Consider the following 23,233-nt stretch of genomic DNA (forward strand, 5'->3'; position numbering starts at 1 on the left):
TGTGTTTTCAGTTCCCTCAGGTAGAGATGTTTGGAAGAGTCCCTAGTTCTCAAAGCCAAAAATCTCTGAATCTGAAACTTTGAGACAGCTACTGGTGATGATGCTGTTAAGTGGAAAATTCCACTTGGGTGACGGGACTCGGTGTAAACAAAGGCTCACCAAAAACATGGCAGGAAGTTAGCTCAGAGCTGGTGTAGAAGGTGGATGCAAAATGTGAAGGACTTGCAGCTGAGTCTGGTCCTCTGCCAGAGATGTCTCCCTGCGAGCATGCAAGCGCTTAAAAAAAAGTGAATCTCAAAACACTTGAGGTTCTAAGCATTTCAGAGGAGGGGTCTCCACTTGCATTAGGAAGGGTTAGGGACTCACTTTAGGAAATCCACCCCGCTGCCTTGTCTTTCTGAGTGGCTGTGGCATTTCCCATTGACTTTGGGAAGGGCACCTGTGTCCACTTCTCCCTCTGCCCCATTGCTTGGTGTAGTCGGTTCCATTCTGGTTTTTGTCTTAGCCATTCTGACAGCTGTGTGCAGGGAAAGGCAGATGCCAGACATCCTTGCCTCGGCTTGGAATTCTCCATTAAAAGTGGTGCCAGCCGTAAGTTTTCATGGATGCCTGTTACTGGATGAGGAACTAGGTAGTTTCCTTGAGTTCCTGGTGTGTGGAGGGTTTTGACTGAGGGGATGTTGAATTTGTTGAATCATTTCTTCTTCTTCTTTCTTTCCTTCCTTCCTTCCTTCCTTCCTTCCTTCCTTCCTTTTGTTTTTGTTATTTTGGTGAGGGTATTTTGTGACCCTCCCTTTTAACTGATACTGTGCCAGAGTTTTACCAACAATTTTATAGTGTGTTTCTTTTCTTTTTTTTTTAAATGTATGTGACTGCACTGTGGCTGTCTTCAGACACACTAGAAGAGGGCATTGGATCCTATTACAGATGGTTGTGAGCCACCATGTGGTTGCTGGGAATTGAACTCAGGACCTCTGGAAGAGCAGTCGGTGCTCTTAACCTCTGAGCTCCAGCCCTATAGTGTTTTAAAAACATTTATCTACTAATTTTATGTGGGTGGATGGATGCCTGAGTATGTGTATATGTACCACGTGCAAAGACAGTTGTGAGCTGTCACCTAAGTGCTGGGAACTGAACCTGTATCCTCTGGAAGAGCAGCCATTGATTCTATTCTATTCTATTCTATTCTATTCTATTCTATTCTATTCTATTTATATGAATACACTGTAGCTGTCAGACACACCAGAAGAGGGCATGGGATCCCATTACAGATGGTTGTGAGCCACCATGTGGCCTCTGGGAATTGAACTCAGGACCTCTGGAAGAGCAGCCAGTGCTCTAACCACTGAGCCTTCTCACCCCTGCAATATAGTTTTTAAACATTCATTCTTCATCATCATCTTCTTCTTAATCATCATCATCATCACCGGTAGCATTTATGTGTATAAGTGCTTTGCCAGCATGTGTGTGCACCACATGTATGTCTGTGCACCCAGAGCAGCCAGAAGAAGGTATTGGATTCCTTGGAGTTGCAGACATGTGGGTGCTGGGAATTAAACCTGGGTCTTCCTGAAGAACTTGAGTACTGAGCCATCTTTTCAGCCTCTGTTATAATTATATCTCTGAGAATCTGATGTGGGTCTTGTTTATATCTGTTCTCTACATAACTTGTTCAGTCTTGCCAGGCAATGGCGGCGTACACCCGTAATCAGTGAGCAGAGACAGAGTCAATCCTAACAGTGGGCAGAGACGGGAGGAACGTGAGTTCATGCAAGCTTGACATACATGAGACCATGTTTCAAAAAAATAAAACCAAAACCAAACAACAAAACACGCGCGCGCGTGCGCACACACACACACACACCTGCATTTAATCTTTCCTCTAGCTTTTAAAGAAATTGATATAGTTCTAATAATTGAAATATTCAGTCTGCTAACTGTCATGTCTCTGTCTGCTAGCTGCTACATTTTGCAGGCCCGAGAATGCTTGGCTTGTGAATTTTGTCTCGTTAGGTGCTCAATGTTTTACCTTCCCAAATCTTGGTCCATTTTCGGCTGCTACAGTAAAATACCTGAGGCTGGGTTCTTCATAATGAAATGGAAGGTTATTTGGCTTATGATTCTGGTGACTGGAAGCTCCAAATAGTATGGTGCCCACATTCTGATACATAGTCCCTGGCTGTGCCATGTCGTGGGGAAGGAGTAGGGAGCCTTATGTCTGCAGAAGGGGCGCATGTGAACAAGCAGAAAGAGTGCCTCGAGGGAGTGGCTAGCTTTGCTTCTCTCTCCCACCTGCTCTTGGAGGACTCTCACCAAGTTTCCAGTATATCTTACAGCTGCCCCACTAGAGACCAAACCTCCAGGGCAGGGATCGGGGGAACACATGAGCCTCATCATACAATCCTGGTCCCCCACTCCCAGCTCTGGACATGGTTAACTGGCATAGAAAGAAACAAAATCAGTTTGAGCGTTTTCTTATATGCCTGCGTGTGTGGGAGAATGGGGGGATGGGTCTCTTGTAGCCCAGGCTAGCCTCACACTTACTCTGTAGCTGAGGCTGGACTTGAACTTCTGATCCTCTTGCCTCCGCCTCCCAAGTGCTGGGATTACAGGTGTGCGCTGCCGTGCTTGGTTTATTCCGTGCTGAGGACTAACGCCAGGGCATCATGCCTTCTTGGCAAGCACTCTAAGGAGTCACATCTTCAGACACCTTAATCCAGTCCCCGTTCCTGCAGAATGGAAGCCAAAGGAAAGAGCAACAAGAGCCCATCTCCTTTCATGTATTAACCACAACATATTACTCCCATTAACGCTCACGGTAATTACATTGGAACGTGGTTGTCTGTTGTGCTTGTATTTCATGTATACTGTATGTATCATAAAATCACGTTCAACTATAATTCGCTTTGACTGTTGGCCAAGTTCTGTGTAAATGCTTCAGGAATGGTCCTCATGCAATACCTTCAAGCCAAGAGTGGTTAGAGTACTGACTGCGCTTGCAGGGGACCACAGTTCAAATCCCAGCACTCGAGTGGTGGCTCACAACCAACTGAACTCCAGATCCAAGGGATCCAATGCCCTCTCCTGACCTGTTGTGAGCACACACACACACGCACGCATGCATGCACACACACAGACACACATGCAAATCACCCATATACATAAAATGATAAAACATATAAAACAACTGCCTTGGACGGAGAAAGTATCATTCTGCCCAGCCATGGGCCAGTCTGAAATGACAGAGTCGACTAGAACCAACTTCAATGTTACCAGAGGCCAGAATCTCTCCTGGGGATAGGGCTTAGCCTGAGATAGTATGGCCACCCATGTTTGTGGGGGGCCGTCTGCCACACTCACTAGGAAACGCTTCCTCACTCATTGGCAACCAGCAGCTTTTGTTCCGGGGTCTCGGAAGATGAGGGAGGCCCTGAAGGTCCCACTCCTACTGATTTCCGGCCCCTGTGCAGTGGTTCAGGGACAGCTTTTTAAGACACCATCTTTTTTTTTTTCTTTTTCTTTTTCTCAGAGCTGGGGACCGAACCCAGGGCCTTGCACTTGCTAGGCAAGCACTCTACCACTGAGCTAAATCTCCAACCCCTTAAGACACCATCTTAACTGTGGTTTTGAAGGAAACAGGACTCTGGATGCACATTTCAGTCTACACTGGAGCCCTTCACACAGGGCTCTGCTTGACCACAGCGGGACTGAGTTCCCCCTACATTCTTGAATGCCTGTCTTTGCTCTGGTGTATCTTCTCCCTCGTGGCTATAGGTCAACAAATGCTACTCTGTCGGTTCTTGGACTTGTCATTGTGGCCTCAAGTGGGCTTCAACTTCAAGGTTCCCTTCAAGAAGCCCAGGCTCCAAGTCACCCTCAGATTTATCAAACTTAGCTTCATACAGTGAGTGCCAGTGAGGTAGGCAGAGCCCAGGCCTGCCTGTCTTATTCTTTTTTTTTTTTTTTTTTTTTTTTGGTTCTTTTTTTTTTCGGAGCTGGGGACCGAACCCAGGGCCTTGCGCTTCCTAGGCAAGCGCTCTACCACTGAGCTAAATCCCCAACCCCGCCTGTCTTATTCTAATGGAACCTTAGAAGCTGCAGTCCTAGCAAATTCCCAGGCAGAACCTATGTTGCAGGTTCTGGGACCTAACAGCCCTGCCTTATGGCTGTCAGGGCAGAGTGACAGGTAGGTGAAGACTGCCCAGATCTGGCCACCAGCTGATACCATTACATGCAAAAGGGTGACTGAGGGCTCAGGGCCCCACTCACTCATTCACTTGTCTCTGCTTGGCTGGGTGTGATTCAGGACCCTAGAATGTGTGTGAGGGAAGCAGCCAGCCAGGAGGAGGTCCTTGGGTGGTGGCAGTTGGTGCCTAAGGACAGGATTGGGGACCCCTGCTGGCACCCTGAAAAGGCTAGTTGTAAAAGGAGCCAGGCTCCCCAGCCCCTGGTCTGTCCTTCTGTTTCTGCAATGTCCTCTTCCTCTGTGTGTGTTTCTCCCATGATGCTTTGCTGTTTCTGTCATCCCGAGTCCTCCAAGCTCGGTGACCCATGAGCTGCAGGTGAGTCTCTGGTCCTCTAGGAGTTCTGGGGTTAAGACAAGTACCACGGCATTAGGGTGTTTGTTTGCTTGTGGTTTTGTTTTCTTTTTTCAAGATAGGGCTTCTCTGTGAAACTCTGGCCATCCTGGAACTCGCTCTGTAGATCAGGCTGGCCTTGAACTCAGAGATCTGCCTGCCTCTGCCTCCTGAGTGCTGGGATTAAAGGGATCACCGAAGTTTTTGTGGTTGTTATTGTTTTGGTTTTTTTTGGGGGGGGGTTAGCATGGGTTCCAGAGGTTTGCATGGTGGGTGCTTTTTTTTTTTTTTTTTCTTTTTTATCCGGAGCTGGGGACCAAACCCAGGGCCTTGCGCTTGCTAGGCAAGCGCTCTACCACTGAGCTAAATCCCCAACCTCACGGTGGGTGCTTTTACCAGCAGAGCGATTCCCACTGCTCCACACCAAATATGTTAATCTCATCATTCACACACTGCGAGGTTTGCTTTTCCTTCTCTTCGTTGGACTTAATTCCTTCTGATTATTACTTACACAAATGACTCCCCTGGCAAGGCCCTGGACCAAAGCTACTGTCAGAACCAAAGAGGAAATTTTTAGGAAAGATGTCTAAAATGGTTTTGGCAAACTTGGGCCCAAGGATGTGAACTTTTTAAAATGTCCTGGTGGCTCTTATCAAGTTTGTTCCATTTTAGGACAAAGGGGTCACTAGTGAAGCCCTCCAGATGTGGCCTCCCAGAAGAGTTTAGAGACAGGCAAAGCTGACAAGGCCCCCAGCCCCAGTTGCAAGTGTATGCTAATATCCCTTCTCTCCCCTCCCTTCCCCTCTCTTCCCCTCCCCTCTCCTCACCTCTCCTTTTTCCTTCATTTCCTCTCCCCTCCCCTCCCCTCTCCTCCCCTGCCCTTCCCTCCCCTCTCCTCCCCTGTCCTTCCCTCCCCTCTCCTCATCTCTCCTTTTCCCTTCATTTCCTCTCCCCTTCCCTCCCCTCTCTTCCCCTCTCCTCTCCTCCCCTCTCCTCCCCTGCCCTTCCCTCCCCTCTCCTCCCCTGCCCTTCCCTTCCCTCTCCTCCCCTGCCCTTCCCTCCCCTCTCCTCCCCTGTCCTTCCCTCCCCTCTCCTCACCTCTCCTTTTCCCTTCATTTCCTCTCCCCTTCCCTCCCCTCTCTTCCCCTCTCCTCTCCTCCCCTCTCCTCCCCTGCCCTTCCCTCCCCTCTCCTCCCCTGCCCTTCCCTCCCCTCTCCTCCCCTGCCCTTCCCTCCCCTCCCCTCCCCTGCCCTTCCCCCCCTCTCCTCCCCTGCCCTTCCCTCCCCTCTCCTCACCTCTCCTTTTTCCTTCATTTCCTCTCCCCTCCCCTCTCCTCTCCTCCCCTCTCCTCCCCTGCCCTTCCCTCCCCTCTCCTCACCTCTCCTTTTCCCTTTCTCTCCCCTCCTCTTCCTTCCCTTCCCCTCCAGTCTTCTCTCCTCCCTTCCCTTCTCCCTCCTTCCCCTTCTTCCTTCCTTTTTCCCTCCCCTCCCTGTCCCCCTACTTCCTTGCTATGAAAGGAACCTTGGACTGGTACCTTGTTAATGTTGCCCAGGCTCTGAACTCAACAATCCTCCTGCCTCAGCCTCCCGAGTGCTGCGATCCCAGGCATGCACCCCACTTCCAACCAGCTCCGTCTTCTGTTCTCACCACATCTTGCTATGTCGCCGTAAATGTGGATGCCCAGCTCCTCCCCGGGGCTGTCCATCTCCGTCTCTTTGGTCTGAAGGCATTCTCAGAGGAATGTCTTGGCTCAGCGACAGCCTGGTTCTGGCTTCCTTTAACAGGTCTCTAATGGTTCTGTTGCCCTATGGGCTTCTAATGGAGTGTGAGCCTGGCATTTCCTGGTGACCTTCATTTAACCCAAGGTTTGGCTGCATCGCTCCTGTCAACTGAGGCAGGCGGTAATGGAGCATGAAGTGGCTAAGTGTGTGGTTGGCCCTTGTGTAAAGTGACTCTCTTTCTAAGGGAGGGGTTGTCTGCACCACCCAGCACCTCTACAGCCCAGGCTTATCTGCATCTGGAGTTCCCACTGCGGGCCACCACCGCTGTTTTCCCACAGATCTGTTTGCACCTGTCTCCTAAGGCTGTCGATGATGTCAGAGGAGCTCTCCCGGATGCTGGGGGCTGCAGCGAGCCTCCGCACCTCTGAGAGCTGCCCTGGGGGTGGAGGTCTTCAAGCTCTTGTCTTGCTCGGTGCTCTCACGTTGCCCCATTTTACAGTCTAGAACACTAAGGCTGTGAGCAGATCGGAGCTAACGCAGATGGGGATCTACAGTCAGCTCTGCTCTGATGCCTGGCCTTGGTCCGTCTCACGGTTGACTGGAGTGTGAGTCCAGCCTAGAACCTTGCCTGTACTATGATTGGCACCCTTGTATGTGGAGCCCACACCATCTTATAACATCAGCATCTGACTTCCCGGATGCCTCTGGTAACCTGGGCTGAGCGCCACTGGGCACAAGATAGGAGCCACAGATGCTTAGGGATGCCCACCTTGCTTTCCCTCCTCCTCCCTCCCTGTCTCCTTAATCCTGTGCTCTGAGGACACAGTGTGGGATGCTGAACTCGGGTTTCAAGAAGCTAAATTGAGGACAGGGAACTGTTTCTATCTTCAACCTCCTAATTCAGCTTTTTGTAGAGAGACACTTGAATTATCTAAACCACCCTTCCACTAAACCCATTGTGGCTCAAACTTGACATTCATGAAAGACAGCATAGCAATGGAAGCTTCCACAGGAGATGTAGCAAGCACCACGCCCCCTCCTTCCCAATCCCCCTTCTCCCCACTCCCCCTCCTCCTCACCCACCCTCCTCCTCACCCACCCTCTCCCCACTCACCCCTCCTTCCCATTCACCCCTCCATCCTACTCACTCCTGCTTCCCATTCATCCCTCCTCCCCACTCACCCTCCTCCCCATTCAACCTCCTCCCCATTCACTCTCCTCCCCACTCACTATCCTCCCCACCCACCCTCTCCCCACTCACCCCTCCTTCCCATTTACCCCTCCATCCTTCTCACTCCTGCTTCCCATTCATCCCTCCTCCCCACTCACCCTCCTCCCCATTCAACCTCCTCCCCATTCACTCCCCTCCCCACTCACTATCCTCCCCACCCACCCTCTCCCCACTCACCCCTCCTTCCCATTCACCCCTGTTTCCCATTTACCCCTCCTCCCTACTCTCCCTTCTCTCCACTAGCCCTCTCCCCCTGCTCATCTTCCTCCCCACTCATTCCTACTCCCCATTTGCCCTTCAACTCACCCATCCCTACTCATCCTCCCCTCCTCCTCCTCCCCTCCTTCCTATTCATCCTTCACTCATCCCCTTCCCCTCTCACTCTCCTTCCCTCTCCCCCTCCCTTCCCTTCCTCCCCTCCCTCCTCCCCACTCTCCTCTTCTTCTCTTTGCTTTATATATTCCCAGAGCGGTCAGTCTTGATACCTATATTTCTAGGAGCAATTGACCCATCATTCTCGATACTCGATACATGGCTAAGTGACAGGTCACTGCTGGCCGAAGCCTGCCCATTAGCCATATTCTTTGTGAGAGAAAGGGTACCTGGTTTGAGGTATTTTCTCCTGCCCCAGAAGTGAAAGGTTGTGGATTGTCACAGATGTGGGTTCCTTTTTCTCCAGCAACTTCCCCAGAATCCCACTGTTACTCCCCGAGGTTCCACCTGGCAGTCCATGGGTGCCATGGGAAGTAAGTTCTGAGTTTAGCCAGGCATAGGCTGGCCTCCTGTGTAAGGCTGCCCCATGACTTGTACTGAAGTATTTTAAGTCACATAAACTAAGCCGTGTTAGAGTTCATCAGATTTCAGCAAACAACTGTCAGCTAGACGGACTCCAGATGTATTTGGGGACTCATGGCCTTTTGTCCACACCATAACTGGGTATGACAGTGTTGCAGTTCCAAATTAGCTAAAGTGGTACCATCATGATGTTTGCCTTCGAAGCCACGGGTCCACACTGGTCCACACTGGCCAACTGCTGGCTCCGTGTCCTCCCGTGGTCCACAGCCCCGCCGTGACTGTGCTGAACAGAGGGATTTTCTCACTGACCACTGACCTGGGAGAAGCCTGGGTTCTGGGGCTCAGCTCTTCATCCAGCCACCTTCCCACATCCTAACCCCTCAGCTCTCCTAAGGGACATCCTGCCCACTCTGCCTGCTTCCCACTAGCCGAAATCTCTGTTGTAGACCTGTGTTTTCAGTGCTGGGAACCAAACTCAGGGTCTCACACACCCTAGGCAAGTGTTGAGCCCTGAGACCCAGCTCCAGCCTCCACCGCTGAGCTCAGACCTTAGCTCAGCACCAATGCCAATGGCTTTAGTCTTCGTTTATGTGCATGTTTGACTGGAGAGTGACTGGAGAGTGCGAGAGTGCCCTATCAACCAGAAGGGCGTGCTCCTTTATTCTCTCTCTCTCTCTCTCTCTCTCTCTCTCTCTCTCTCTCGGAGGTTAGAAAACAACAGGAGTTGGTTCTCTCCTTCTACAACATGGGTTCAGGGGATCAAACTTGGTTGTCACGCAAGTGCTTTTACCTGCTGAGCCATTTTGCCAGACCCAGAATGGGCTCTTTTAAAGGATAAGGCATTAATAACTCTTTCTCTCTCTCTCTCACTCTCTCTCTCTCTCTCTCTCTCTCCATCCACCCATCCATCTGTCTGTCTGTCTGTATTGTATGCATATCTTTCTCTCTTTCTCATAGTCTTTCTGTCTCTGTCCGTCTGTGTGTTGTATGCCTCTCTCTCTCTCTCTCTCTCTCTCTCTCTCTCTCTCTCTGTGTGTGTGTGTGTGTGAGTGTGTTGTATGCATCACTCTCTCTTTCTCTGCGTCTCTCTGTCTCTTTCTGTGTGTTATGTGCACATATGTGCCAGTGTGCATGTGTGTATATGACAGACCTGTAACTATGAGCATGCGTGTACATTGTTCCAGCGTGGTGCCTGATTCCTATGAGCCTTTTGCTGAGTGCTTGGGGTTAGAGGGTGTAGGCTTTTGCATTCTTGAGGCTCCTCTCCACAGCGGTGACTTCACAAAAGCAACACGCCCCGAGACATGGCCTGCATGGGTCAAGCCTCAGCAGCCAGAGATGGGGAGAGTCAGACAGGAATGGAACTTGGCTGGGCTTGTGACTCAGCCAAGGACCTTTGCACTTCTCTGGGTTTGCCAGCTCCCCTCCAAACTCGACAGATTAAACAGAAGCAGAAAGTTCAAAGGAAATTGACCTCAAGGCGGTGTTTACCAGAAGATGATGTCACCTCTATTGCGGAGAAAGGCTTTGCTGGAAAGAACTGAAAGAGATGCCTTTGCTATGAATGAGTTGAGCCACCAAGCTGGGGCGGGTTCAGCCGGCAGTTTTCACTTTATAAGGACTTCATTGGCCCCCTCCGGCATGCCTTGTGCCATGCTCAGCCCTGGGACTGGATATGTGGGGCGAGCCATGGCTGGATGCTGGGCTTAGCCTGTTGCATGTCCACCCCTCCCTGCCCTCCTTGAACATGCTCTGTCCTGCACAGAGCCTGCTTCTCCAGTGTCACTAAATCCTGTACAGTACCAGGGTTATGTTAACAGCACCTACCCGAACACCAGTGGGCCTGGCTGCTGGCTGGTATAGGGGACACCTGGCTCCTGCAAGATCCTAGTGCCCGTGACTGTCACCCGGGTCTGGAACCCCTGACCCCAAGCCTCAGTCACCACCAGCCCTAGCCAGCACTCTTTTTCTTCTGTCCCTCCCCCTTGGCGTCACTTGCCTTTGAAGTACCGAGGGAGCCTAACTGCAGTTGGCAATGTCCTCTGTAGAAAACACAGACGTGCGGGCCTCCCTGTTCTGTACTGCTTGGTCGCCTGTAAAAGTTGCGAAGGGGGTGATAAGGCTGCGTAGTGGGAGGCTCTGCCTGATCCAGTCTGTATCTGCTGTCTGTCCCATCCTGTCTGTCCTGTCCTGTCCCTTCTTTCCAGCGCCCTTACCTGTGAGTCACTAATGTGAGAACGTCAATCCCTGAGGACTGGCTCCTCTTGCCCACCAGCCCAACCTTCGCAATCTGGGCTGTGTGTAGATTCTGGCAGGGCACCCCGAGCAACCTGCCCTGCCTCCTTACTGTTCCTCTGGAAGCCGACTCATGACCCACACAGTTTAGAGCTAGAGGGGACTCTGCTGGTTTTCAAGGGGCAGAAAGGTGTGGCCCCTATAGCCCTGCAGCTGTCTACAGGTGTGACGGGTTCACTGTGACCCCAGCCTGCCAGAGACTGTCCTGTGGGGGAGAGGGTCTATAAGGGAGAGCCTCGGAAATGTGTGAGGGGGATTGAGACCATCTCAAGAATTCTTCACGGCCGCCCTAAAGTGACAGTGATAGCTGGGGTGACATCCCAGGGCGGGTCTGTCATGTATGTTCTGTTTTGTAGACTTGGAAAAGATCCTAGCTGCACTTAGGAAGGGAAAGGAAGTATGAGTGTGGATGCCAGGAGGCTGTGACCACTCCTGACCCTGGCAGCAACTTGCTGGCTAGCCTTGGGTAAGTTGCTTGCCCCCTCTGAGTCTCAGGCTTCGTATGAGGCAGAAGGTTGGACTGGACAGCCTCTATTCTTACCAGCTCTGAAACTCAGTGACCCCACAGTCCGGGAAACACAGTCCTGGTACTCAGTGCTTGGGGGATCTGTGGAGGAATGTGGGGGAGGAGAGGATTCAGTTGGTGCTGGTAAAGCGATCAGGCAAAGGGCAACTCTCTCAGCACCAGGGAAAACTCAGAAAGAGGCATGAGGTGGAAAGTAGCTGGGGCTTGTTTGTCAAAGCTGCTGCTGATGTCTGCAAAGACAGCCGACTGCTCTCGATATCAGGATGCCAGGCCAGGCCGTTCATTCACCTGATTTTTCCCTGTCTGCTCATTCGTGTCTTGGTTCCTCTTTCACTGTTCATTCTTTCACGGCGAGGTGTGGTCCCTGGGAGTGTAAACCCCGAAGCCGCTTTGCTTGGGTTTAAATCTTGGCTCTGCCCCCTTTTTGCTGTGAGATCTCAGAACAAAGTACCTGACTCCTGGGCCATTCTTTGTCAGGTGCTTGCAGCCAAGCCCAATAGATACAAAGTGGTGTGTGTGTGTGTGTGTGTGTGTGTGTGTGTGTGTGTGTGCGCGCGCGCGTGCGTATTCATTACTGTTTGCTGTGCCGTGCCAGGTGTACTTGTTAGTTTTGTTAGTTAGTGCCAGTTTGACACAAACAGGAGACCCATTGGGCAGAGGAAACTCACCTGAGGAATTACTTCCTTCAGATTGGCCTGTGGCATGTCTGTGGGGCCATTTTGGTTGATGTGAGAGTGCCCAGCCCATTGTGGGCAATGTCATCTCTGGGCAGGTCGCCCAGATTATATAACACAGGTGAGCAAGCCAGTAGGGAGCAAGCCGGTAAGCAGCATCCCTCCGTAGTCCCTGCTTCAAGCTCTTGCCTTGAGCTCCTGCCCTGATTTTCCCCATGATGGACTGGACCCTCAGCTAAAATTAACCCTTCCCTCTCCGAGTTGGTTTTGGTTAGTGTTTGATTCCAGCAACAGAAAGCAAACTAGGGCAACCAGTCGCATGGAGTGTCAGGTGCTGTGCTGGGTAGTGACAGAGAGCTGAAGAGCAACCCCAGCCTTGAGTTGGTCGCAAAGGGCTAAGCCAGTGGTCACCATGGTGGTGTAGGCATGCACAGGATGTGCTGTGAACAGGCTGGGATATCTGGGGAGGCTTCCTGGTAGAGGCTATGCTTGACCTGAGTCTCGTAAACTCAGAGGCAGGATAAGGATGGATTAGCAGGAGCCTTTAACGGCTTGTGCAGAGGCTTGGTGTGACTTGTTAAAGGCAAGGCAGGTGGTAGATCAAGCTGGGGGAGGAGCGGAGTGTGGCCCATGCTGGACATGCCAGGGCTGATCAAGTGGTAGCAAAGTCAACTGGATCCTAGGACACACTTGAATCAACAAGAAAGCTCCCACCACAGAGGGATCTGCTCATCGCTGAGCCACGAGCCCTACCACCACACGGATTCATTCTCTGTGTACGTGATAAGACACACGAAACAGAAAACAGAGAGCCGGGGACAGAGGAGGTGTCTAAGACCTTGCTACCTTTCCTTCGTCACCACTGACCCTTCCTATGTGTCCCTGGGTCACTGCACTGCCCCACCTTTTGGTGGCTTGGCTCTGCACTCAAACAGAAGCATTTTTTTATGGCCACTTTTTTTATGTGTTTATTTCTATATGTGCGCGTGGGTGTGCGTAGATCAGGGCATGCTTGTGGTGGACGGAGAGCAACCTATGGGAGTTGCTTCTCTCCTCCCATTCTATCATGTGAGTCTAGGGATTAAACTCAGGTTATCAGACTCCATGGCAAGTTCCTTTACCCCTGTTTAAGCCATCTCTGACTCTGAGAGATTTTCCAGCCTTTTAGGGAATTGAGGGGAGAAGCCAGAGGTGACACTGAGAGCTACTAAACGGAGCCCTCGGTTCAGAGTAATCTTTCCAGCAGAGGATGAAGGTGGGCTGGGCTGGAGAGATGGCTCAGCGGTTAAGAGCACCCGACTGCTCTTCCAGAGGTCCTGAGTTCAATTCCCAGCAACCACATGGTGGCTCACAACCATCTGTAAGGAGACCCGATGCCCTCTTCTGGTGTGTCTGAAGACAGCTACAGTGTACTTATATATAATAAATGAATAAATAAATCTTTAAAAAAAAAAAGGTGGGCTGAGGACATGCTCTGGCTCAGGGAGTCACCAGGAGTGGGAGTGACTCAGGAGATGGGTGACATACAAGCCTACTTCTTACCCAAGCCATTACAGTCTGCTCCTCCCAGGGCAGGTGACACACTGCACTGGCCTGGAGTCCCTTGTGACGCATGGCTGTCTCAAAAGGTGTGAGGACGCCGGGTCACTGTAGGAGCCACCCTGTCACCCCTCGGCAGCCTTGGGGCTCATGGGCTGTGTACAAGGTCCTGCTTTCCGCTCCTTGATCCACTAGAACGGTCGGGTCTCTTCATCTTGCTACAGAATCAAGGCCTTGATTTTGGTCTTTGAAAATGGCCAGGGGCTTGTTTTACAGCCTTCGAATGTCCCATGTACCCTTGAGGTGTCTCTGCAGGTGGGCAGGGCGTTCGCTGTGACATCGAAGTCAAGCTTTGGCTTCTGCCCACGTCATGGATGTGGAAATTTCCAGAGTAGGTGATGGCTTCGTTAGCGTCTCTCTTCAGGTGTGTTGTCTTTACTCTTGTGGATCTCGTCTATGAAGCTCAGAGGCATCAGGCGTGTCTCCATTCAGTGACCCCTTTCTCCCTCATAAATGTCCCTACTAATCTCTGAAAATTGCTCTGAAGTTGAGGGGACATTAATACAGTCTCGCGGGCTTTCTTTTCATGAGTATTTTGTTCACATTGGGTATTGGTCCATTTAACTTTTCCGTGTCTTTATATTTAGAATAATTTTCTTGGGGCTGGCAGGATGGATCAGTGGTTAACAGCACTTATGGCTCTTATAGAGGACCTGGGGTCAGGCTCTAGTGCCCACACTGGCTCACAACCATCTGTTCTTCCGGTTCAAAGGCATCCAATACCCTCTGACTTCCTCAGGCACCAGGCATGCACATGGTACACAGACATGCATGCAGGCAAAACATTCATACACATAAAATGAGTAAATATAAGGAAACTAAAGTAATTTTCTTAGCTTTAGGATTTGAGACAGCTCTAACTAGCCTAGAACTCTTTGTGATCCCCCTGCCTCAACCTCCAACGTGCTAGGATTATAGGTATGAACCACATACCTGATAGTTTTTTTTTTTAAAATAAACTATACAATTAGGTTCCCCCTCCTTTAATTCAGTCTAATAAACTGCCGTTAAATAGGACTGTGGGTATACAATTTACAGGGTCTTTGTATGTGGCCAGTTTGTCGAGATAGGTTCTTTTGTAGTTCAGGCTAGCCCGGAACCCATCATGCAGCTGAGAATGAACTTGAACTCCAGCTCCTCCTGCCTCAGCCTCCCCAGTGCTGGGACTGCAGGAATGTGCCAGGACATCTAGTTTTATGTGGTGCTAGGACCAAACCAGAGCTTCATACATTCTGGGCAAAGCGCTCTACTAACTGGACCACATCCCTACCTCAACAGTGTACGTTTGGCGGTGTCAGAGGCCTGGCTGGCTTTAAGCCATCTAGCTTGACGTCTGCTGTCCAATTATCTCTTCTTTGTCCCTGGTCTTCCTTTGCTGGCCTTCTTTGGATTAATTATTAAAAATACCAAGCCAAGTTTGGTGATTCCAGCCTGTAACCCTGGGAATTGGCAGTCAGAAGCAGTCCCTTCAGCTACATAGTAAGTTCAAAGTCAGCCTGGACCACTTGAGGCAGTCTCAAACTATTTAGTTTTGACTTAAAAAAAATTATGGTGCCGAATGTCTTCAATCCCAGCACTCAGGAAGCAGAGGCAGTTGGATCTGAGTTTAAGGCCAGTCTGGTCTACAGAATGAGTCCCATCTCAAAACAAAACAAAACAAAACAAAATAAAATAAAATAAAACACTCCCCCCCCAAAAAAAAACAAACAAATTTGCTGCTTGCTTTAAGGGTTTGGTGATGACAGGTGATCCCACAGGTAAGTGATCCATGGTGAGTGATGGCATTTGGTGTTCCCACACCACTTCCTCAGAGAGAAGGAGGAGGAGCTGGGAGAAGAGGGGAAGAGAAGGAAGGGGAGGAGCAGGAAGAGGAGTGGGAGGAGGGAAAAAGGGGAAGGGGGCAGGAGGGAGGACGAATACGGAAGAGGAGAGTAAACAGCCAACGTTTCTAAACATTTAGCAGAATGTTGCTGGTGACCCAGGTTACTTTGAAACAGTTAGCTTTATCTTAACTGTTGTAGCACAAACCCACTGCTTGCAACAGGTGACAATGGAAGAAGCTTAGGCTCAGGAGCACAGGATGCTAATACATTGAGAACTTTAGAAAAGCAGACACATTTCTGGAGACACGTCACAATTGAACCACCAGGGTTTTAAAAACTCCACTCAGGTCAACAACAAGAAACACCAGAGGGGTTGGGGATTTGGCTCAGTGGTAGAGCGCTTGCCTAGCAACCGCAAGGCCCTGGGTTGGGTCCCCAGCTCCGAAAAAAAGAAAAGGAAAAAAAAAAAAAAGAAAGAAACACCAGAAACATGGTTGAATCAGTGCCGCCATCCCTCACTCCCCAAAAAATGTCTAACGGAAGCTATGCATGCCAATCCAGGCACGGGGGTGGGGGAGGCGCTGAGGCAGGAGAATTACAGCAATTTGAGGGCAGCTCAAGCTACCTAGAGAGTTCCAGACTGGCTTCAGAACATAGTGAAAGTCTTTTTACAAGAAAGAAACTTGCAGTAGTCCAGCACCACCCTGTATTGTTTTTTCCAGACTATTGTAATACCTTTTGTTTTTAGATACATTGTAACCCTCTGCTGAGTGGTATTGCTTTGACTTGAAACACTTACCATTTTAGAGCTTAAAACCCTGGCTTGCCTAGCATTACCTCAAATTCACTGTCTTCCACCAGAGTTAGTCTTTTGTATCCTTTTGACTTTCTGCTCCAGGTCACTTTGGTTGCTTAGACAATTACCTTTCTCCTTTCTGATGGGTTTACTGGTGACAGACATGCTTATTGTTTGTTTTCTCTGTGCATAGCCCCAGCTGTACTGGAACTCGCTATGTAGACCAGGCTGCCGGGGAAACTCACAGAGGTCTGCCTGCCTCTAGGTCAGAATTTAAGGTGTTTGGCACCATACCTGACCTCAGCTTTTGTTTTCTTCTGGAAAAGGTTTTTATTCCCATTCCTTGTTGGACCTCAGACACTGTCCACGGTGTGTTTCTTGCAGCATTTTGGAGCAGTCTCATCTTTCCCTGGCTTCCATAGTTTCTGATGAGGAGTCTGATGAGGAGTAAAAATGAATTTCACCTCCATTTTTTCTTCATTATGGCGATCATCTTTTCCTTTAAATCCTTCAACACCATAGTAATGGCTTCATGTATCTCTATGGACAGTTCCGCCATCTTTCCCATCCTTGGACCCCCTTCCTCTTGGTGTTTCTTGTGGCAAAGGGTCATGCTTTCTGGTTCCTGACATGTGTGGAATTTCTGACTGGGTGATCCATCATGGACTTCTCAATGCTGACTCTTTCTACCATGTCATCTTCCTTTAGTTCTGGCCTTTCTTTTCATAGGTACCTAGGTAATAAGTTACCCTGCTTGCCTCATTTGAAGCCTTCAAATTCTACTGTGCCTTACCTGAACTGACCCTCACTCTGGGGACAACTCAGTTTGCACCTAAGGCACCAGCTTCATGGTGTCTCCATAGTAGATCCTCAACACTGGATAGTATGGACTCCAGTATGTCCTGTCTCTGTGGGACCTGGGAAGGGCTCAGTTTACAGCTTTACTGTTGCTCTTTGAGTAGCCTCATGGAATCCTATCCTATACTCTGGAAAATTATACTCTTATTTGTAGCTTCCTCCTTTCTAGAGCTTTCCACACATTTCCTAGCAGAATTCTAACCTTCGAACCCTCAATCCGGTAAGAGCATCGTGTGCAGTGCAGGAAGCATGCTTCCCAACCCTGATTTGGAATAGGAGTCCAGGGAGGAACCATGGCTTTTTTTTATTTTTAAAAGAATATGTTTTCTCTTTTCTATTTATTTGTATTACATTTAAAACTTTATTAGTTATTTAGTGTGCATGTGTATGGAAGTGTGTAAACGGGGACACATGCCATGACACTCATGTAGTTGAAGAATCACTTGAAAGAGTCAATACCATTCTCAGTGTATGTCCCGGGGATAGAACTAGGATCATCAGTCTTGGATGCAAGCACCTTTACCCACTGAGCCATCTCACCAGCCTGGATTTTCAGTGTTTGGAACCAGATATTTTACCTACTTTGTTCATTTTCCTGGCCTCACACTTGCAATCTTTCTGCATTAGTTATCTGTCTGTCTGTCTGTCTTATTTTTGGATTGATTGATTGATTGTATTTTTAAGGCATGGTCTCACTATGTCACTCCAACTGTCATGAAACTCACTGTATAGACCAGGCTAGCCTTGAGTGCACAGAGATCTATCAGAGATCCGCCTGCCTCTGCCTCCTGAATGCTAGGATTAAAGGTGTGTGTAACCATGTCTTGCTCTGCCTCAGCTTTTTGAGTGCTGGGCCAAGGTAGATTTTTGTTACTCCATCACAAACTGAATCAAAAGGCTAGGAGTTGTTATAGAGACGAAACTTTAATGGCAACCCAGATGTGGCCACACACGCCTTTAATCCCAGCACGAGGGAGTCAGAAGCAGATGGATCTCTATGACTTCTAGGCCAGGCAGGGCTGCAAAATGAGAATCTGCCTCAAAACAAAACTAGAGATAAAGAGAAAAAAAACCACACACACACACACACACACACACACACACACACACACACACACATTCAAGAGTGCAATTTGGAAGTAGGCAGAAGTCTCTCTGTTTTAGCGGCATCTGCCAGCCTGGGTTATAACAGGCTCTTGAAAAGTTGAGCTGAATTTCCTGCGTGTCCTGGCAGTGACCTAAAGTGACTCCTGGTGTGGCTATGGGTGTTTCAGGCAGAAGCTGGGGATACTGGCTTCTCTCCCCTGTGTGGTCACTGGTCGGCAGAGTCCCAGGTAGAACCAGTGAATGCTCTGTCTTCCTTATTAGGCAGGGAATGGGGTTTGGCTCTAAGAATCCAACCTTGTCCTGACTTGCCAACTGCATTCTCCTGACACCAAGTTCTCAAGGCCTTCATCTCTTAAGGACAGCAGGGCTAGAACACGGTGCACAGTGTGTCAGGTGGTCCTCCAGAGAGGCTGGCCATAACCGGGGAGGGCGTTCAGACCTTCTCCCTCTACATCTGCTTCTCTTCTACCTGCCCGATTTCCTTCCTTCCTTCCTTCCTTCCTTCCTTCCTTCCTTCCTTCCTCTCTCCCTCCCCCCTCTCTCATTCCTTTTCTTCCTTCCCTTTCTCTTTCTCTTAATTTGTTTTCCTTCTTTCTCTCTGCCCCTTTCTCTTTCTCTGTGCCCCATCCCTTAACAAGGTTTCGCTATGTGGTCCATGCTGATCTCAATCTTAGCATCCTCCAATCTCCGCATCCTCCTTATCCATGGGATGACAGCCACAGGCCACCATACCTGGCTTTCCCAGAAGTGCAGTAAGGATAAGAAGTGATGATGCTTGGATACGAGCTTCAACATTGTCATTCTGATCAGCTTACTCAGTTTCCCCAACTGGAATCCAGTTGAATGGAAAATGAAACTTCCAACAACAGCATGACATCTGAGGTCCTTCCTGTTCTAAGGGGTAGGACTTAGAGTCTGTTCCGGGGTCCATGAAGGTTAGGCCTTCTCCATGAAATTCCACACTAGAATGAGGACGGGCACCCCATGGCAGCCTGGGACCATCTTCCTTCTAGTCCAGATGGTCTGAGTTCATAGCTGTACATGTCACTGAGACAGACAGCCTGAGAATGTCTTCCTCACTAGTTTTCGCCCAAACTAAAATAAGTTCATTTTTCTATTTCTGTCTACATATCCTTTCATTTGTGGAAATTAATGTTTGGCCTCAGGGCCAGGCCCAATAGCAAGGGACTCAAGGTGACCCCAGGAGTTTCAATGTTTCTGGACACTGGCTTTCTGTGTCTCTGTGACCCCAGCCTTCTGCTACTTCTAATGGTCACAGTTGACGTGGTTCTCTGGTTCTAAGGTAGTCGTAGAATTGATCTCCATTGGCATGATTGGGACGGGTGTTCCTCCGATCCAGCTCCTTGTCTGTGCCAGAGGAGCCCACACCTGCTCCTAATTCATTGTTCCCAGGGTCATTAACCGGAGTGATTCACTTTAAGGAGCCAAAGGGAACCGGGCTGGAATGGCTTCCTTGCCGCCCTCTGCCTGAAAGGGTGAATTGTCCGCCTGTCTGAGAAGGTCTTTGTGTTATGTCTGCTCAGGGCCTGGCAGGCTGGGCTGGGCCAGGCTGTGGTGGGGCCCAGATACCATAGCCCTGTGCCCACTCTAGCGTGAGTTTTGTCTTCCCAGCCCATTACTGGGCTTCCCTGAGGATGCTGTGAGCCACCAGGAAGGGTAAGCAAGAAGGCAGATGAGGCCCTTTGACTGTCCCCAGGATCCTGGGGCCAGCCCTCCAGAACCCTTATTTTTTTTACTATGAGTGACACCCCTCATCCTGCCTAGTCTCTTACCCCAGACATCTACCGAGGTCACTGAAACGTCTTTGTTACTGTTTCATTTCCCTCTAAACCAGGGCTTCTGAGGCTGCATCCTGTCTGCATGGTCTGTGGATTTGGGCAGATCCTTATTAGACCTGTTGGGTACCCTGTGTCTGTCAGCATCTGTACTTGGGAGCACGGTTTGAACAAAGCACAATGGTATATATAGCACTCACCTGGCTGAGTTCAATTTCTAGTACGTACATGTACACACACACACACACACACACACACACACACTCACATGCACACTCATAACCCATATACATATACACAAATACACACTATACATACACAGTCATACACACATATACATACTCAAACACATGCACATCACACTCATACATACACACTCATACATACATATTTATATACACACACAACATATTCACACATACACACCCATATGCACATGCACATGCTCTCTCTCTCTCTCTCTCTCTCTCTCTCTCTCTCTCACACACACACACACACACACACACACACACACACACACATACACCCCAAAAGACCAGTCCCCAGGGCTAGCTGTGGGAGAAATGGCATGTAGAGGTGAAACCATGACTCCGTCTCCTACTTCCTGTGTGACCTTGGACAGTTTTTCCTCTCTGTGCCGAAGGCTCACTCATAGCCACCACAGAGGGAAGCTTCCTGGTATGGAAATGAAGCGGGGAGCACCTTATCCCCTTCCCAGGGGCCCATGGATAATGCCATGTTCCAGACATGACTCTTCAGAAAGCCCCCTGCCCCCATGCCCCAGACTCCCTGGAGAAACGTTTAATGTGTGCTTCTCACGGCAGGAACTGAGACAAGAGAATGTGATCTGAGAAGCTCACACATCCATTTATCTGCCTTCGTTTGCTCTCATTCATTCATTCATTCATTCATTCGTTCGTTCGCTCATCTAAGCTCAGTCTATTTATGAGCCTAAATTCCAAGTTGGACTTAGGTGCTGCAGCCGGAGCAATGGCTCAGTTGTTTAGACCACATAGTGCTCTTACTGCTGACCCAGGGTTGAGTTCCAGCACACATGACAGGCAGCTCACAACTGCCTGCAACTCCAGCTCCAGGGAATATCATAGCCTCTTCTGGCCTGAGTGCTATTGTGCACACACACGCGCACACACACCACACGCACACACACACACACATGCACACATACACGCAGACACACATGCATGCACGCACGCACGAGCACACACACTTAAAAACCAATATAAATTTACATTTCTCCCCGAGAAATTTCATTGGATCTGGGCTCTGAGAGTGGGAAGAAGGAGGGAGGTGGGCCTGACCCTGCACTTCCAGGGCAAAAGATTCATATCCGGGTCAACAGCAAACATGTTGGAGGCAGATGCGACCTTAGGCAGATGACTTAGCTTCTCTGAAATTGCTCATTGGTAAAACGGGAATGTGATGGGACCCCCTTGCAAAGGTTTCCCTAGGACTGTAAGCCAACCCTGGGTGACCATACACACGCTCCAGACATGGCGTTTCCAGGGTGGGGGCTAAGGCTACAGGTGTCGAGTGACCTGTTTTGAGTCCTCGATCTGACACCTGTTGGCTGAGGGACCTTGAGTCCTTCCTGTAACAGGACTCATAGTATTGTGGAGATTAAATTGTTTGAAATGGAGGTTATGATATATGAGAGAATAAAAAATTAATTTTTTTATAAAACTTGAAAATAAATGTAGATTATGGGACTGGAGAGATGGCTCGGCGGTTAAGAGCACTGACTGCTATTCCAGAGGTCCTGAGTTCAAATTCCAGCAACCACATGGTGGCTCACAACCATCTGTGACTCCAGTTCTGGGGAATCTGACTCCATCTTTTGGCCTTCGTGGGTGTCTACAGAGACGAGGTGCAAGGCATGTGTGCAGGCAAAAGACTCGTACTCTTCCTTCCTTCCTTCCTTCCTTCCTTCCTTCCTTCCTTCCTCCCTCCCTCCCTCCCTCCCTCTCTCTCTCTCTTTCTCTTTCTTTCTTTCTTTCTTTCTTTCTTTCTTTCTTTCTTTCTTTCTTTCTTTCATTTTTTCGAGACAGTGTTTCTCTATGTAGCCCTGGCTGTCCTGGAATTCACTCTCAAGACCAAGCTGAGCTTGAACTCAGAGATCTGCCTGCCTCTGCCTCCCAAGCGCTGGGATTAAAGGCATGGCTACATTTTTTTTAAATGTAGGCCATCGATGAAGTTATGTCAACTCGCCTGTAACCCCAGTGTATCAGGAGGCTGAAAAAAGAAGATCACTGGAACCTAGGGGCTTGGGGCTAGCCTGGGCAACATAGCAAGAGTACAAGGCCTGGCACGTGGTGCGTGGACACCGGTGGTATAAAATACTTCTCTGCCACCTGAGGACTAATGTGCCCGGGCAGTGTTTATAAACTTCTCTGGAGATGTTTGCCCCCAGGGAAGGGAGCAAGACCAGCTTTTATTTCATACACATGTAAATCAAAAAATCTTGTCCTGGGACTGGAGAGATAACTCAGCAGTTAAGAGTACTGGCTTCTCTTCCAGAGGTCCTGAGTTCAATTCCCAGTAACCACATGGTGGTTCACAACCGTCTGTAATAGGGCTGTTGTCCTCCTCGGGCATGCAGGTGTGTATGCAGATAGAGCACTCATAGCCTTAAAAAAAATAAATCTTTAAAAAAAAGATGTTGTCCTTTCAAAATTTCTATTCCAGCCTGTTAATATTTATGTGGTAATGTGACTTACCTGAGCTTTACGGATTCATGGATCTGCCTATTGACGAGTAGTAAACTGGTTAGGGACCTCTCTCTGGCCGGAAGATTACTCCACCCTATAGAGGCCGGGTGGAATTCTGTGACCTTGGAAAAGACTCTGATGGCGTGATAGATGGGACCTTGTTAGGGAGATTGGATTTCTTTATATGGAATGGCCTGGTGTCCTGCACCTGCAGCTCAGTTGATCCACCAGAAATTCTGGATTCCGGAGACACTGAAGGAGGTGCCCTCCGCACCTCGGGTTTCCCGGGAGGGCTTGGTCTGTTTGCGGCCTTGTTGTTGGGTTTCCATGGGGCTGCTGGGCCTGGTGATCTGATCTCCGCTGCACCACCCCTGCCCCAGGGCTGTCTAGAGGCAGGAAGGGGCTGTGCCTGCAGCCTGCCATCCAGGGAGACACAAAGGTAGGAGAGCCTGCAGCTGGCCTTCTAGGGTGAGGCCAAGGAGGGAGAGGTTTGTCATCCTCTAGGGAGTGGGGTCATTAATCTGGGAAAGGAAACTTCTGCGGACCCAAGGGTTAAGTTTGGGATGCAAACGATTGGTGCTGCTTTCTCCCAGAGCAGGCTTCAGTTCCCTGTGTTTACTAAATCTCAATATGTCTGGCTCCTGGGAAGCCCGCGCGTTACATAGTCATGGTACTCTGGCTCTCAGAGCATTTATTCATACTCTTATCC

The 23,233-nt window shown here is 49.5% G+C and overlaps 1 long non-coding RNA gene across 2 annotated transcripts; it reads right to left on the minus strand.

The window, feature by feature from the left end:
• Nucleotides 1–299: 299 nt before the first annotated feature.
• Nucleotides 300–22,824, minus strand: LOC148006124 (uncharacterized). Of its 2 annotated transcripts, XR_015621277.1 has the most exons (5): nucleotides 22,534–22,824; nucleotides 11,161–11,226; nucleotides 10,324–10,417; nucleotides 2,545–2,729; nucleotides 861–1,733 (listed from the first exon to the last, which is right to left on the minus strand). It is a non-coding gene; the product is annotated as an uncharacterized LOC148006124 (long non-coding RNA). The 2 variants fall into 2 exon arrangements; XR_015621276.1 differs by lacking the exons at nucleotides 10,324–10,417; nucleotides 11,161–11,226; nucleotides 22,534–22,824 and adding an exon at nucleotides 6,112–6,251 and having other exon boundaries at nucleotides 300–1,733.
• Between the last annotated feature and the right edge of the window lie 409 nt (nucleotides 22,825–23,233).

The sequence above is a fragment of the Rattus norvegicus genome, chromosome 5 (assembly GCF_021556685.1).
Source record: "Rattus norvegicus strain SHRSP/BbbUtx chromosome 5, alternate assembly SHRSP_T2T, whole genome shotgun sequence".
In the NCBI taxonomy this organism is placed as follows: Eukaryota; Metazoa; Chordata; class Mammalia; order Rodentia; family Muridae; genus Rattus; species Rattus norvegicus.